Source organism: Anser cygnoides, chromosome Z (genome assembly GCF_040182565.1).
Source record: "Anser cygnoides isolate HZ-2024a breed goose chromosome Z, Taihu_goose_T2T_genome, whole genome shotgun sequence".
NCBI lineage: Eukaryota > Metazoa > Chordata > Aves > Anseriformes > Anatidae > Anser > Anser cygnoides.
Window position 1 is genome coordinate 78492397 of NC_089912.1, and position 16080 is coordinate 78508476.

The 16080-nt window shown below is 38.4% G+C and overlaps 1 protein-coding gene across 6 annotated transcripts in view; it reads left to right on the forward strand.

Annotated features, from left to right (window-relative positions):
- Positions 1-16080, forward strand: part of LHFPL2 (LHFPL tetraspan subfamily member 2) — a 139777-nt gene that overhangs the window by 83640 nt on the left and 40057 nt on the right. Inside the window, exon 1 of one of the 6 annotated variants that reach the window (XM_048055030.2) lies at positions 12766-12892. The exons of the other annotated variants lie outside the window; for them this stretch is intronic. The gene's annotated coding sequence lies outside the window, so the exon portion shown is untranslated. Of the gene's footprint in view, positions 1-12765; positions 12893-16080 lie in introns of those variants that run through there. 6 annotated transcript variants of the gene reach the window in all.

A 16080-nucleotide genomic window follows, 5' to 3' on the forward strand; every position in this document is an offset into this window, starting at 1 on the left:
ATTTTCAGATGTGCTAGATAGACTGTTTTTTACCTTTCTCTTCCCCTCCTTTCTACCACACACTATAACACAGTACTTATTTCAAAAATGTGGGATCAGTGTGTTGTGCTCTCTAGATGTGTCTGAGGATAAGCAGATGTGTTGGCCCGTGCATGCAAATCAATTCTTAGGAACCATCATAACCATTATCATTTCTTAGGAACCATGGCTTAGGGCCATCGTAAATTCTGGAAAAAGATATTTTTAAGAATAAGCTGTCAGTGAAAGAATTAGAAGAAATCTGTGTAGCTTCAGTAGGACTGATTTTGAGGAATCACCACTATTTTCATTGAATCATACTTTCTACACCAGATGTGATTAGGGATACCTTGCACAGAAAGCAGCACAGCGCACAGAGTTCAGTGGCAGAGCCAAGTACTTTATGTCCAAGGAGAACCAAACTGCTTAAAAGAAGTAGCTCCTTTTCCATTTCTTGAGACTGACTGACCCCTTTTCTCTGTCCCACAGAGGAATTCTTTTCTTATGTCCTCATGGCCCTTTTTAGCTTAAGCTGTTGGAGCTGTTAGATTACTTTCCAAAGCTGTTGAAAGGAGGGAGACATTAGGGACTCTAAGCAAGCTTGCAAATAACCTATTGGTGGCTGTTCAAACTCATGTGTCTGAATATATTGTGGAATCGAAGCATAGAAAGACATTTTTTTCCCAATAAATTTATGCAGGCAAACTGTGAAAAAAGTGTTCATTGAGAGTTAAGAACTGATTGGCCTGGGCTGTCATCAGGTGAGCAAATGTTACTAGCTGAACTTTTTACAAATAACAGGTAACCACCAAAATACCAACTTCATTGATTTTAAAACAGCACAAGATCAATGGAGATGTGATTTAATCAAGGACAACTATTAACTGATGTTTGTGGGTGGGAATCCCTGACCCAAGTCCTGTGCTGTGATCAAGTGATTGCAGTGCCGTATAGGGCAGAGCTGCCCTCAGCCCAGCAGTTGGAGCACCCTGGGTAACACGGAAGGATTTAGAAGGAAGAACAAGCAATGGTGAATGAATGTGATTGACTTTCAGTGCAGTGGCACAAATGGGAGGAACAGATGGGAAGAGGTGAAGTAATGTATCAGACCAAAGTGGAGTATCTTCTTATACTATATATACTTCCTAAAAAGCTAAAAGATGCCCATGAAAGAGTAGTGTTGTAATCAAAATTTGCTGTAGGCCGATGATTTTCTTTTGTTTTGCACTTTTCATGTCATATCTTATTTATTTATTTATAGTAAAAGCATAATAGTTTTGTCTAGTCTGTAGAAGGTTGCAATTGTCCTTGGCTGGATCACTTTTAAATCCATGTATTGGACAAATAATACAGGAAGATAAATATTTTCATAAGGCTTCTTTTTGGGGTAAAATTTAATGCAGTAGAAAATGAAAAACTGAATAGTCTCCAAAGACTTGAAGATTTTATTAAATGAGGAAAAAATCCTTCCCTCCACATCATTTTCTCTGTGTATAAATATGTATTTTGTGCGTGTGTATTGGAAAAGCTTAGTCTGAGAATAACAAAAGGAAATTCTATACTGGATTGAAAACATCTATTGAAATACAAGTAGTTTTCCAGATTGTGTTGAGCATATTTTTCTCTGGAAATTGGATACAGTTCATATCCCTTCCTGAAACTGTCAAAACTGTACATATGTCAAGACAGCATTGTATTTAAAGCACTTAAAGCATTTTCTGGGTCTGCCTCCCTGGCATTTGCACCAACCCATCCTCTGATGGTTGGTTATCAGACTGGTTTTGTTCATTACTGATTTTTTATTGTTGACTGGTTTCTTGGCAGCTGGCGGGACTCTACTTTAGAAGGACTGCTAGCATATCAGTGCTTGTGACATACAGAAGGGATACTGCTTAGTCTATAGTTGCAATATCTAAGGGAATCAAAATACAACTGACCAAATGACATGACTGTCCGTTGAAAAGTCCTCATACCATATATTTTTACTTCTTTTAGTCACCAGGCTTTGTACACACTCCCTTCTAATTAAAGGAAGTCTGTGAACAGGAATAGCGTGCCCTAACTTGCATTACATTTCAGCAAAGTCTTTAAAAAATTGATCACATCTCTTTTAGGATAGACCTCAACTTTTTTTTAATCACTTCTTCTTGGATATGGAATTAACTGTAAAACAGAGTCCATGATAAACATCAGTTTCCTGATCCCCAGCCTTGAATGTTAGGTACAGGAAGGTCTACGGAAAGGAAGTTTAGCAAAGAGAGGAAACAAATCTACATGAGACATCAGCTGTGGCAGTAACTTTTTAGCATTAAGAATAATGTTTATCTTTATATTCTCAAACCATTTTCATAGTTATATGCCAACAGGTCTTGCACAGGCGTATGTAGAGTGCAGTCCTGAGCAGAATTTGGCCTGTGGTCTCCTTTAATAATATATTACAATCTCTTTCTCTAGAGATTGCTGTCTGCTTGTAGCATAGAATCATAGAATATCCCGAGTTGGAAGGGACCCATAAGGATCATCAAGTCCAACTCCTGGCACCGCACAGGTCTGCCCAAAAGTTTAGACCATGTGACTAAGTGCACAGTCCAAACACTTCTTAAATTCAGACAGGCTTGGTGCAGTGACTGCTTCACTGGGGAGCCTGTTCCAGTGTGCGACCACCCTCTCGGTGAAGAACCTCTTCCTGATGTCCAGCCTGAACCTCCCCTGCCTCAGCTTGACACCGTTCCTGCAGGTCCTATCACTGGTGATTACGGAGAATAGGTCTCCTGCCCCTCCATTGCCCCTCGCGAGGAAGTTGTAGACTGCGATGAGGTCCCCCCTCAGCCTCCTCTTCTCCAGGCTGAACAGGCCCAGTGCCCTCAGCCGTTCCTCATATGTCTTCCCCTCTAGGCCCTTCACCATCTTCGTCGCCCTCCTCTGGACACTCTCCAACAGTTTCATGTCCTTTTTGTACTGTGGTGCCCAGAACTGCACACATTACTTGAGGGGAGGCCGCACCAGCGCAGAGTAGAGCGGGACAATCTCTTCCCTCGACCGACTAGCAATGCCGTGCTTGACGCATCCCAGGACACGGTTGGCCCTCCTGGCTGCCAGGGCACACTGCTGGCTCATATTCAACTTGCTGTCAACCACAACCCCCAGATCCCTCTCTGCGGGGCTGCTCTCCAGCGTCTCGTTGCCCAGTCTGTACGTATAGACAGGGTTGCCCTGTCCCAGGTGCAGGACCCAGCACTTGCTTTTGTTAAACTTCATGCGGTTGGTGATCGCCCAGCTCTCCAATCTGTCCAGATCTCTCTGCAAGGCCTTTCCACCCTCATCCAAGTCCACAACTCCTCCAAGTTTGGTGTTGTCAGCAAATTTGCTCAAAACACAGTTCATCTTGTCAGTAGTCTTGTGTAATGTTAGTGCCATAAGATTTGATGTAAAACTTCATAGCACTAAAATTATATTCATGTTAATTTTAAAGTTAGGTGGAATCTAAAAATACTAACTCAGTCCAGTACTAGTAGGCATGCTAATAAATTGTATGAAGTTTACAGTGTTGGTAATTCTAGTGCTCTGTGATATACTGTGCCATGCGCTCTGGATATCTGATTTATTATAACACTAATTCAGCTTTTAGGACCGATTAAATAAATCATTCTAAACATAAAAGTAGACAGGCACTCTTTTAATGTTATGTTTCCCATATCTCATCTTGGCTTAATGACTTTTATAGAAATGAAACTTACGGAAGTTTAGGTATGGGTGGGTGTGCATATGTGCAGATTAGAAAAACTTGATTTTGTCCTGTTTATTCATCTCAGCTATAGTATTAGCTGCTGAGACACTTCCAAAGGTACATGTTTTCTACGCTAGAAAATGGGAGGAATATAAGAGGCTTGCAAACTTATTAAAAAAAACGTGGTTATGATGTAAGACAGCGTTGGTTCTATTTCTGTCTCCTTAATGTCGTAGTATGACATTTAGTAAGCCGTTTGACTCTGTGCTTTGGTTTCCCATCTGCAGTACTGGTTACATTATCACAACTTGTATACAAGGGTTCTCAAACATTTTAGAATGGACTCTTTCCTGCCCTTCTCCCACAACAGCTTTGTCTGTGAGTCTACCCTGGGCTGCCACGCACTGGTTTATCCATGTTTCCTTGAATCTAATAGTAAAAAATTATTATACCTTCGAATAATGCTTATATCCCAAGCTCCAGTGATGTTATCCTTCAAAGGTATGATCTAACCTATTCCTCTGCCATGCTACTGAAGTTCTGCCATCTCATTTTCCTTGGGCTACCCACAACCATCACACTACCTGGCCAGCTGTGTAGACCCTTAACTAGGTAGGCCATTTCTTTTTATAACTTTGTTTTCGGTACTCTGCATATGCAGATACCCTCTTTGGGAAGAAGTGCCCCTTCCAGGTTGGCCAGGGAGGTGGTGGAGTCACTGTCCCTTGGGGTGTTTAAGGAAAGGTTGAACATGGTACGTAGGGACATGGTTTATTGGGTAATATTGGTAGTAGGAGGATGGTTGGACCAGATAATTTTGGAGGTATGATTCTGTGATTCCTCCTGTAGGCCAACTCCTTATAGCCCAGGCCCAAAGCCAGTCTAGTCCTGGATGTCCTTGGGAGAAGTGCAGCCCTGCTTGCCATGCTGCTCCAGTTTGTTTCAGTTTAGAGAAGTTCAAGAAAGCATCTGCAGTCATCACCATGGGTGCAGTGAGAAGGGCAGTGTGTTTCACCCCATCATCTCCTATATTCTCTTCCTGCCTGTAGGTCTTCTGCATGACTGCTAGGAAGAAATATTCTTCAGGGAGGAGAGGAGTTGCAGTGGCTGAGTGTAATTTCCCCTCCCCCATCTGAGATTTTCCGCTTTTTTGTGTCATTTTTAATAGTGGATGTGGGAGTTAGGCTGAGAAGTACAAAAACATAGTTTTTAATGGTGTTTTTTTTTTTTCCAGTCTGAAACATGACTGTGTTGTTCTGTGTCTGAGCATCATTTGTTTTCATTCATGTCTGTCATATTCTGATGCTTTCATGGTGGGTGTGCATTACTGTTGTGCCCATCACAGCTGCCCTGTCACTCTTTATTAATGAACCAGTGAAAAAATATGAACTGTGCCAGTGGGGAAGATGATGTTGCTGATGAATTAAGATCTTTCTCTTCTCAACCTTGGCTCCACTATGAAAGAGTTCAGTCTAAGCAGAGCAGAAATGAAAATGAGCTAAGTAAATAAAAGCTCAAAGGAAATAGACTAACTTCATAAAAAATCATGGGAGATGATCAGCCTTATTAAATTGATGTGAAATGACATTTAATGACATGATTGTCTAGCAAGGCCATAATTTAAAAGCTCTTTCTGAGCCCAAAGATGTGTGTAGAACCTCAGTGCTGTTTTGAAATGCACCTGGACACAGAAGTCAGAATTTCATACTTACAGAAAGCCTGTCAAAAATCTTGAGCATTTTCAGGTATTTGAATAGCTTTAAAAGAAATCTGATAACATTGGAGCAGTTTTAATAATCTTACCTGTTGTGGTGTCAAATAGCTCTAGTTACTGGCAGTAACATTGTAACGCTGACTGAGTTTGATTCAGAGTTGTTATGAAGTATAATTAAGACACGTTTGAAGTGTTTGCAGTCATTGGAGGAAAAGAGTTATTTAACTGATGAATTCTTGGCTGACATTATGGAAAATGTAGTAATAGGTATCCATAATTATGATGGTTTCTCAGGAAACATCCAGTAAGAGGAGAGAGAGGAGGGGGAAAAAAAAAAATCAGATACATGGATACATAGGTCCTCTTCAGCAACACCATTGAGAAGGGAGGAGTTTCTGCATTCCCTTATGAATACCAAAGCCTCTACTTTTAGAAACATTCCTGTTTTTAAAGGTGACTCTGGAATTTCACAGGGGTAGGTGGAAATTAGAGAAGCAGATGAAGACCATGAATAGCAAATGAAAGGAAACAACAACAAAAGCCGGTAGATAGGGATTTCTTAGAGAAACAAAGATTAAAAGTTTTTAATTCCCTGGCTCCCACAAGCTAAATAATGCTTGTTGTTCCTACTATCTCCCACTCCCTAGGATGTGAGGATGTGAGCTAATAAACTCTTGGGTGTCCAAGTTTGAGGCTTGTAATCTGTTAGGGTATTACAAGAGTTTCTGAGGAACTTCCAGGGGTGGTGGCGTCACCTCAGCACAGCAGTAGCCCTAGTTGCGTAGGTAGCATAATACGGAGGTAGAAAGCATAGAAGACACACAGCAAAAATATTTTGCAAAGAGCTTCATGAAATTGTTGTTCTAAAACTAGGCTGTAGAAAGGAAGAGAAATTAGCTGTACAAGAGATGAATCTGTCACACTGGAAGAAAACTGCCAGGTTTGCTTGCTTTCTCAGGTTGTGAGATGTTCTGACTTAGAGATCCGAAGCTTATGATGAAGTGTTAGTTTCCTTATACTGGATGCTGATGATACAGAAGATATTTTGGCTCCTACTCTGCAAACCCATATGCATATATCATAGGTGTATGAGAATTCCATCTGAAATTGAGAGTTATGTATGACTGTGCAGAGACACAGACAAGTGCCTGTGGAACTGTGGCTGATACTGTGCTGGATATCACTATGTTCTACCTTCTCTCTCTCTTTTGGGTAAAACGTTACTTACAATTTAAATTCACTGAAGTGTATTCAGTGTAAATGATGAAATGAGTTTGCTCATCTGTTGCAATACTTCTCATTTTACAAAAATATTTTGAATCTAAACAGGGACTTAGATTCAATTTCTTTTCCTTATTAATACATGCTAGCTAAAAACTGCTCGTGTCATAGAAAAAATATATTTTTGTTTATTTTTGTTTTGTCATGATTGTAGTCCTTGTACCTTCTTCCACGTTTGTTAAATTTAGTGACTAGAGAAATGTCCCTCCCCTGCTTATTGATCACTGTAGTGACAGTAATGGCACTTCAAGCTCAGCCCAATAGCTGAGGCCATCAGCTTCATTTAGGGCTTGTTTTCACAGCTTAATAACTGGATTTCAGTGAGCAGCACTGAGTGGGGTGCAGTCCATTTTTTCTGCTAACAGCCCAACTTCAGGTATGTAAAATTTCTTTCCTTGTTGCTCCCTGCAACAACAGGTTTAATTGTTTGGAGGCTCATAGAGATTAATTAGATTAACAGATGTTAAAGGGAGCCAGTTTCAGGTCTTGGTGTATGAAGCAATTAATTTGAGACAACTTGTATAAGAGCTTGCTGACACCTAGGTGTTGAGTGTTGGGCTTTGAGGATGTGGGTACCATGGAATTGCATCACGCTTCTCCTCATTTTTCTGAGACCAGATGGGGATGCTTGTAGGAATAGCAGCCAGAGCACAATTGTACTTATTTTAGCAAATAACAGTGTACTCTAGGAGTTCATCATTGGCTGAATCTCTTACTGCATTCAACTCTATGGAATTCTTAAATCTATGCTTACTTGAATCTGCTTTGCAGAGAGCTTTAACGCTTTCAGTGTTGGAAATGGGGACAGGAAAAACACTTTTTTACTGTGTTCCTGTATTGAATTTAACTGATCGTTGCATGAATATTCAGAGGAGCTGAATTTTAAAATGTATGCTCGTATTGCAAGCACCTCTGTGCTTTCCCTCCCACCTTCCAACTGAGGCCATGTTGATTCTTATTACCACCATATGTATCTCAATTAGCATTTGTAAGGTCTTGAAATTATGCAACAGGATAATGTTTTTTAACAATATATATTTTTACTGTTACTATTCATTAAATTTATTTGTTGACCATTTTAGCTTGATACAGTGGTTAATTTTGTTTTTGTTTTTGTTTTTCCTATCCCTAGAATACTACTTCTAACAGAATTAAGAGATTTTTTTCAAAATTTTATGACCAAAACTACTTAGATGTGAACAGTAGGAGTAAGAAGTGTTGGAAAGAAGGACAAAAGTGAAGGAAGAAGAAGGAAGAAGTTTTCAGGGACAGAAAAGGCATGAGTGTTGTTTCTTAAGGCTATAGAGTTAGTAAAGGGGAGGAGAAGGGAAGCAGAAAATTTAGCTTCATCTGTGTTCTTGATGTTTTTGACTTGTACTGGCTTATTTGTGGGTGGAATGTCATAGTGTTGCTGTTATAAGCTGTCAAACAGATAAACATTTGTTTTTCTCTAAAAGGAAGAAAATAAGAGTACTCTCATTAGTGAAAGTACATAGCAAAGAGGACATGTTGGAAGTCAAGTATGTGGGTCTTAGTGTATTGTCACCTAGAAAGTATCATTAGTAGATGAAAAGCACTTTTGTAACAATCTCTTGCTTTTTTTGCAACCAAATCTGATACCCACTAATAGGCATGTTACCAGGGCTGTCACCTGCATGCTTCATGTACAGATGCATATATGTAAAAAGCAGATTCCTTTCAACCTCGCAGCAGTAATGAAATCATAAAATGTAATTGTAGGCACCACTGCTGAGGTTCTTAAATATATGACTCAAGCAAAACACCACATATGACTCATGATAAAATCACAAGAGCTGGAAATCATTTTAGCTCCCTTAGTTTTGATTGATATCGGTTATAGTTGCATATTTTGTTACAGGATCATGCTTGTAGATTCACCTAACAGCATATTTTTGTAGTGTTATCCATGCTAATAAAAAGGAAAATAATATCATCAGGAACTGCACAGTGGTATTTGGATAATGGAACTTTGTTTTCTGTGCCAGGTGATGAAATTGTAAGTATTGATTTAAATAATTATACCTCATCCTTCACTAAGGGACAATATTAGTTTGCATTCATATTGATTAAACAGAAGATACTAAATAATGCGGCACAGATCTTTGCAGTTTAATTCATTGGAAGCTTACATTAAATGTCATGTATTTAATAAAAGGATCGCTTTCCAAAACAGGTCCATAAAACTGAGCTTTCAGTTTCTTCTGACTATTTCTGTTCTTGTCCTTGAGAAACAAGAGGGAGTCAGAGTAACACTCTTAGATGAAGAGAAAATGAGAGTATTTTCCATGTGAGCTTAATGTGTAAATTTATTCAATATTTTTAACTGTTTGTGTGTAATAGTCCAGTTTCCTAGCTGGCAGAGGGTGCAATGATGCAGTGTCTATTGTAAGGGTCCAGCAACTTGCAATGTGTCTAAACCAACTGGAACTATATGAAGTTATGTATTTTGTCAGATTTTCCAACCAGGGTGGCCTAGTCCACCCAGGTTTAGGCATTTTAAAAAAGTTGGCTGTATTCAGATCGGAATAATCAGCACAACTTTAAGAGTCGTTACACGATCCACCTGGATTTAATGCTTGAAGTGAGAAACAGCTGTGGCTTTTTCAAGGACTATTCCTATGATGTTTGTGTGCATGCAGTTAAGTTTGAATGTAGGTCAAATATGTCTCTATCTGTAGTAAAACTGGCACATCTCTTGTCCACAGTCCACAGAAGGTAGGTGAAAAACTCCTGTTGGTTCCAGTGAGCAGTGAAGTCTGTGTTGAAGCAAACCTCATTCTAAACTACTCTTCTAGAGCTTCACAGAATATGGCACACTATTGAAAAAAGCATGTGAAAGGGTTCTTACTAGGACATTACCCTGTAGTTTTATTTCTTTCACCTCATTATATTTGAGGTGTTTTTTTTTCACCTCTAGAGTCTACAGATTATGGGGGTTAAAACAAGCCCAGAGAGAAAAAACAGGCCCAGAGAGAAATGTCAAAGCTATTAGCTTCAAATGTTTTAGAAATGCTTGGAGAAGAGAACAGAGATAGAAAACAGCAGATAAAACTTGGACCTTTTGTTATTGCCCAAAAGCAGTGTTTTTTTTGAGACATTAGTGTATTTAGATGGAAGAATCTGTTGAATTGCAAACTTCTCCAATTCTCCTGCTTTTAATTTTTAAGTAGTTTTGGGTTGTTTACAACGAACGACTTCATTTGTTTAAATTCTGTGATTTGAGGAATAAGAAAGAACTAATCGGACTCAAATCTGTTTCTAAAAGTCATAACTATATATATACTATAACTATATAACTAGATATTTCTATGGCATAGTCTAGAAAAAAGTTGAGTAAAACTGTTGTTCAATCTAAATTTATGATAGACTAGATTTTTTATGCTGTGGAAAAGTTATTTAAGCAGTGGTAGAATGGAGTTGGTTTGATGTTTGCTTAAGTGTGATGAAGTACATACTGTAGTAAAGAACTTACTGTAATTAAATGGATGCACAAGTCTTTGTGATCTTACTGTTATTATTTTGATCGTCTTCTGATAACGGTCTAGACTGAAAGTTTTTCAGCTACTAAAGCATTTTGCTGACTTGTTTATGATGGCTTGCAGTTGCACAATAAGGGCTGATGGCAGCTATGCTGATTAATGTACTGTCTTCATAATTTTAACAAAATAAGATGCAGTGTCCCAAATCATCATCATTATCTGTAATTCCTAAATGTTAGCATTAGTGTTACCTAGTACTGTTACTATCTATTGCAGGACAGAATTGCCTACTTTCTCCTTTCAAAAGGTGAATTGAATTGTACCCCTTTGTTGCAAGGAGGAACACAGCTTGTGGAATATGGCAGTCCTCAGTAGCTGACTTCTCTTTCCTAAAGAACTAAAAGCTATGGGGAAAGTGCAGTTTTGCAGAAGAAAAAAAAGAAAAACTTGGGATTCTAAATGACACAGACAATTTGGAAGTTGTGTGCAGCATATTGAATAGTACTGAAAAAAGAGTAGGTTCCAGCCTTTCTTAGCTGAGTGGGAAGCCTTCCTGCAGAGGTATTCAGAGAAAGGCTTTCACTGTTGTTTAACTTCTGCTTTTTTCTCCCATTTTCCCCTATGGAGTTTGCAGTGTTGTAGAAAGCATAAATTATGTAGCTTCTGTCATCACAGTATTCCAGCACAGTATTTTGTTTACCCATAGCTGCCACCTTTGAAGTGCAGAGTTGCTTAATGCAGTTCTTTGTTGTTCTGTTACAAGCCGACGTTTGCATACTACAAAAAATAATTAGTACCCAAACAATTTTAGGTCTCAGGAACAATATGTAATTCTTTTTCCTATAAAGAGGGTACTGTTGTGACTGCAGTGAGAGGAACAATTTCTGTTCTGTGGTGGTCTAGGACTGCAGATGGGACAGGCAAGCGAAGCTAGATCTGTAAGTTAAGAGAGATTCCTCTTGAGAGTGAGTGAAAGGTTCATTGTCTTTTTCCATCCTGGGATTAATAAGAGAACAGTAGTTCTTGGCAGAGCCTCTTGTCTCAGGCTATAAATCTTACCATTATCCCCTCTCACATTTTAAAGATGATTTTTAGCTCATAAAGGGAGGGAGAATAGAGTGGTGCTGAGAAGATGGAAGGCTGATGGATATGCTCTTACAGCAACAGTGTGAATGTTGGTCACCAGCAAGTAAATGATACTTGTTTGGAGAAGAATATTGTGCCAAAACTGTTTCTGAAATGTTCTTTCGACAAATCTCTTCCTATCATGCATGAAGTAGTCTCCAGAATAGTTTGTAGTTGTTTCAACTTGCTATTTGCTGGCTGATGCTAGCCGATATCAAGCTGATGAAGAATTTTCCATTAACTTTTTTTAAAGTCTGAAACTTTGTAAAATCGGTATTTTATCATAGATGTATATGACAGACCTAGACAAGCGTGTAATTGCTTATGCAAACAAAACATTAATTTGTTCCAAAACAGCTAACAGGGAAGAAGCAGGTCCCCATTTCTTGTGAAAGCCCTGATTTGTGGCCTTCTTTACCTGTATTAGGTCAAGATCTTGAAGTTTTCTACATGTTTGAAGTGATTAACTTGTGTGATACTGGCTTTTGGATGATGAGTTGTCTTTCTTGGTTGTTAAAAGTTGGAATGATCTCTGTTTCCCAAATAGACTGTGGCTTTCAGGTGTAGTGGATAGGATTGCCTTTTGCTTTGTCTTTCTCCACTTTCTTTCATTTTTTTAATTACAAAACAGATTTTTTTTTTTCTTCCAGGAAGGGAGAATAGTTGTGTGACAGATAAAAGTACATTGTACGCTAGTGCTAAAAAATGTTACATATACTTCCAAAATCCTTCCTGCTACACTGGTTAGAAAATTGGGTCATCTGTGTGCTTCATTACTGTGGTTTGATTTATATTACCTAATTGCAGCTAGATTTCCGGGGCTTTAGAAATGTTCCTTCCATTAGGAAAAGCAGTAGTTCTTTGTTTAAAGAAGAAGAAATTTTCTGGCAGGAGGCAAGGAAGGCTCTAAATACCGCCTGCATGGAACCTGTTTTGTGCGTGCACATCTTCATAAAATTGTCACTGAAAAATTAACGCCTGTATGCATACTCAGAAGCCGTTGTTGAAGGGTGCTGGCTGGAAGCAATCCGATCCCTTGAATAAAATACAGCAATCACTGTAGCTGCGTTCCTCAGTACAATCTGTTTTGTTTGAATTTTAATAAGAATAGGGTGGCTGCATTCATTCTTCAAGAGAAAGGGGAAAATATTTGATGAATTTGATAAAGCAACCTGGCAGGGTTTCATTTGATAATAAAACATGATTTGAAAGTTTGGATGTGTGAATCATACGTCTTACTTTCCATTTGTGTTCAAAGGACTTTTGAAAATAAGTACATGCCTTTGCTTGAGGGCAGTGTAGGATAAAGTGGCCAGAAAAATGTTGGTAAAGTCTCTGTTAGAGTCAATTTTCATTAAATTTTATTGTGTTGAGCTCTATATCTCATTTTGTGTTGTCAGACCTTATGGCTAACATCTCTGAGGTGATGGGCATTAATGTCAGACGAAGCAAAAACAGCAGTAGGAGGAGGAGGCAGTGCAACTTGGTGGCCTGACCACTTCTGATGACCGTAAGGGGCTGGCTCCGGTATGTGAAAGTAGTGATTTATGATACGGGGTTGTCTTTATTAGGGTACACCATTGTTGTGCATATTTGTAGTATGGCAGCAAATACGTGTTGTTATGTACTATTCCTCTGTGGCTATCAGAGGCTGCAGGTGAAAAAATAGTTAGGAAAGAGAAACTTTTAGATTTTCTCCCTTCTGTAAACTTCCCAGTTGATCATATTAATTTTGGAGGAGACATCTGGAAACCTTGGCTTCAGGAATGTTAAAACTCAGCAGGCAGCTATTAGTAAACGTACAGAGGGGAACATCTGCAGCAACCACAGAATGGCTTTCTGTGCCTCTCCTCAAGACCTAGCTTCTATGACAACTTCACTTACAAGCTATCTGTTAAGGCTTTGATGTAGAAAAGAAGAGAAGCAGATGTAAGATATGATCCTTCTGAGTTATTAGTGGGTATTACAAAGCAACAGAGATACAAGTGGCTTAGCAGCTGTTTCCAGTTAGCAGTGACTTCTTGTGTAACTTGGTGGTGATGCTTTAATCCAGGGAGGGAAGAGTATGGGTTACTCTTCCACTAATACAATGTAAATATTTGTGCAGAAGTAAAATGATTATGCAGAGCATTATTCTGTGAAATCGTAGTTCCCAAACATTGAATCACAATTACCTTTCTTTTTAAGGAAATAAAATTGTTTTTTAAGGTTAGGTCGCACATGTACACTCGTTGTTCATGTGATCTTTTACAGGCCCTTAATAATTTCTTGCTTCTTTATTTCAACTCTTTGAATACTTTCAGTTTTCGTCATACTTTCTTCCATCTCCAAATAAAACATAGGACACTTTCTTCATTTCTTTTGTTTTCCTCATTGATTTATCAACATTTTCCTTCATTATTCCAATGCCAGACAAACTGGAGACATTTGCTACTTTTATCCATAGCTAAATGTTATGGATCTCAGCTGTGAAGATGACCAACAGGACAGGCAAGTGGAGTGTCAGGGGGAATTTCTGCAGTTGCTCCAAACGGAAATTGCTCATCTGAGGAGCTTTGCAAAAGATCAAACCAGACAGCAGCAGTAGCACTTTTGTTCAGAGGAAAAGGCACATTATTACAAACAATTGACAGCTTTGCTTAAAGACTGAAAAAGGGTTTGTTTTTCATTTTTTTAAAGCTTCATTCAGAATCTTCTTAAAAGATCTTACAATGGGAGTTTGTTTCTTCATAAGGATATGTTATAGAGACGTGTTGCGAGGCAGACAGGTTGAACGTCTGCAAGACTGTTGAGAGCATCCACTGGCAAAATCTTACCTACATGTTTTATCTTGCCACCGTTGTGGTGCCGTGGCTGATGTTAAAATACTGGTAGACCAAGGTAAAGTAAAACCTCTACAGAAGTGTACGATGACCGATATAGCATGGTTTTGAAGTACCAAAGTACCCATGAAATGGATCTGTGTTCTTCTGTTTTATTTATTTATCTGCTACCATGCTCTCAGCTGAACTACTAAAGGAGGAGATTTAAAGTTTTGATAAGTCAAAATTCTTCCTATTCTGAGAACTCAGCCCTTGGCGTAAAGACAGCTTTCAGCAACTTGCAAAACAGCATAAGGAACATTTAAATTAACCTTGCGTCCTTCCTAGTTAAAAGAGAAATCTGACTTTAGGCATCAGCTATTTGCATGAGGAATTATCTTTGACTTGCCAGCAGGTAGTCCAAAAGATAGAAAGACTTTTCTATTGCTGTTAGGATAACCAGCAAAAGTTGTAGATGAGGAGTTTGTAGATTGCATTTTATAGGGGAGAGGCTTCACAGAGGAGGGGGGAATTAAATAGTAACCTCTCTCTCTGTCCTAAATATTCTGCCTATATAGAAGGAAGCTTTGTAGGCAGAAATTGAAAAGTATGATTAAAATGGCAGTGAAACAGAACAGAAAAACCAATTCAACCCACACCTAAATAGTTTATTTTTTTTTTAAGAACACCAACAACAAACAAGTGAAATAATGTCAAGCTACAAAGGAAATTAAAAGTTTTTTTCCACTTCATGTTAAAACCAACATTTCTATTAGATGATTTCCCCCCCCGGAACCTGCTGCACTAACTAGAGTAGAAGTTTTACTCAAGCTACTATAAATACTTTTTCCTAGGTTACTTTCTTCTAACTCTAAGAGATTAGAGAATATGTATTCTCTCTATGTTCTAATAAAAGCGTGCAAGCAATGCAGTAACTCTCAACTGAATTTGGTACATCTTGAATATTCTTTTCAAATTTGTTTCAAACATCTTTGTCAGCAGTAGTTGATGGTTGCAGTCAAAGAATAATGGGTCATTTTCAGCTCTGTGAATGGTCTTTTTCAGAACGTGGAACCATTGAAATTCAACTTGTGAGGACTCTTCATAACAAGAAGAGTTCTCTCAAAAGGTTTTTTTGTGGTTTTTGGTTTTCTTTTTAAGAAACCCAGTAAAATCTTTATTCCTGCAAAATAGAGTTTCACTGCTAAAGGCACAAAAAACAGGCATATTTGTATGCTTATTACATAACTCAGGAGAATTAAAAAAAAAAAAAAAACACAAACGGAATCATAAGCTTATAGAGATGGATATAAATACTGTTACATGAATGATGTTGGCATTACCAAAAAAAAAAAAAAAAGAAAACAAGGAAAATCTGTTGTAGAGAGGAGCTCTTTAATCTGTTATTGCTGGAGTCCTCTAAGGAGAATGAGATGAATGAGATGAGAAAATATCTCAAATATACTGTATAAAACTTCACATAGGCTTTTACTCTTTTCGGGCATGCAAACCTATTAATCTGGGACTTTCTGCATCAAATTGTGGTTTAATCCACTCCAGAGTGCTTCCTGCATTGTCATGTACTATGCACAAAGATCACCTCTTGCCAATTATATCTACCCTGCACAAGTCTCTTTATAGCTTTTTTTTTTTTTTCTGTGAATTTGTTTCTTCACCCTGTATTACATTGTGAAAGGCCCTGGAGGGCTAAATCCTGACTGTTACTTGAGTGACTGAAAAAAGGTTTGTTTTAGAGGACTTCTTCACATGTGCCTTGAGTATGAGAATATTCCGCTGGTGGTTGTGCTTTTTCCCATTTCAGCATTCTTTTTTTCAATCTCCATTGCTAAAGCAGTGGTAAAAGCGTTTACTAAATATGCCTTGCTATATAATTTATGATTAGATATGAGAGGT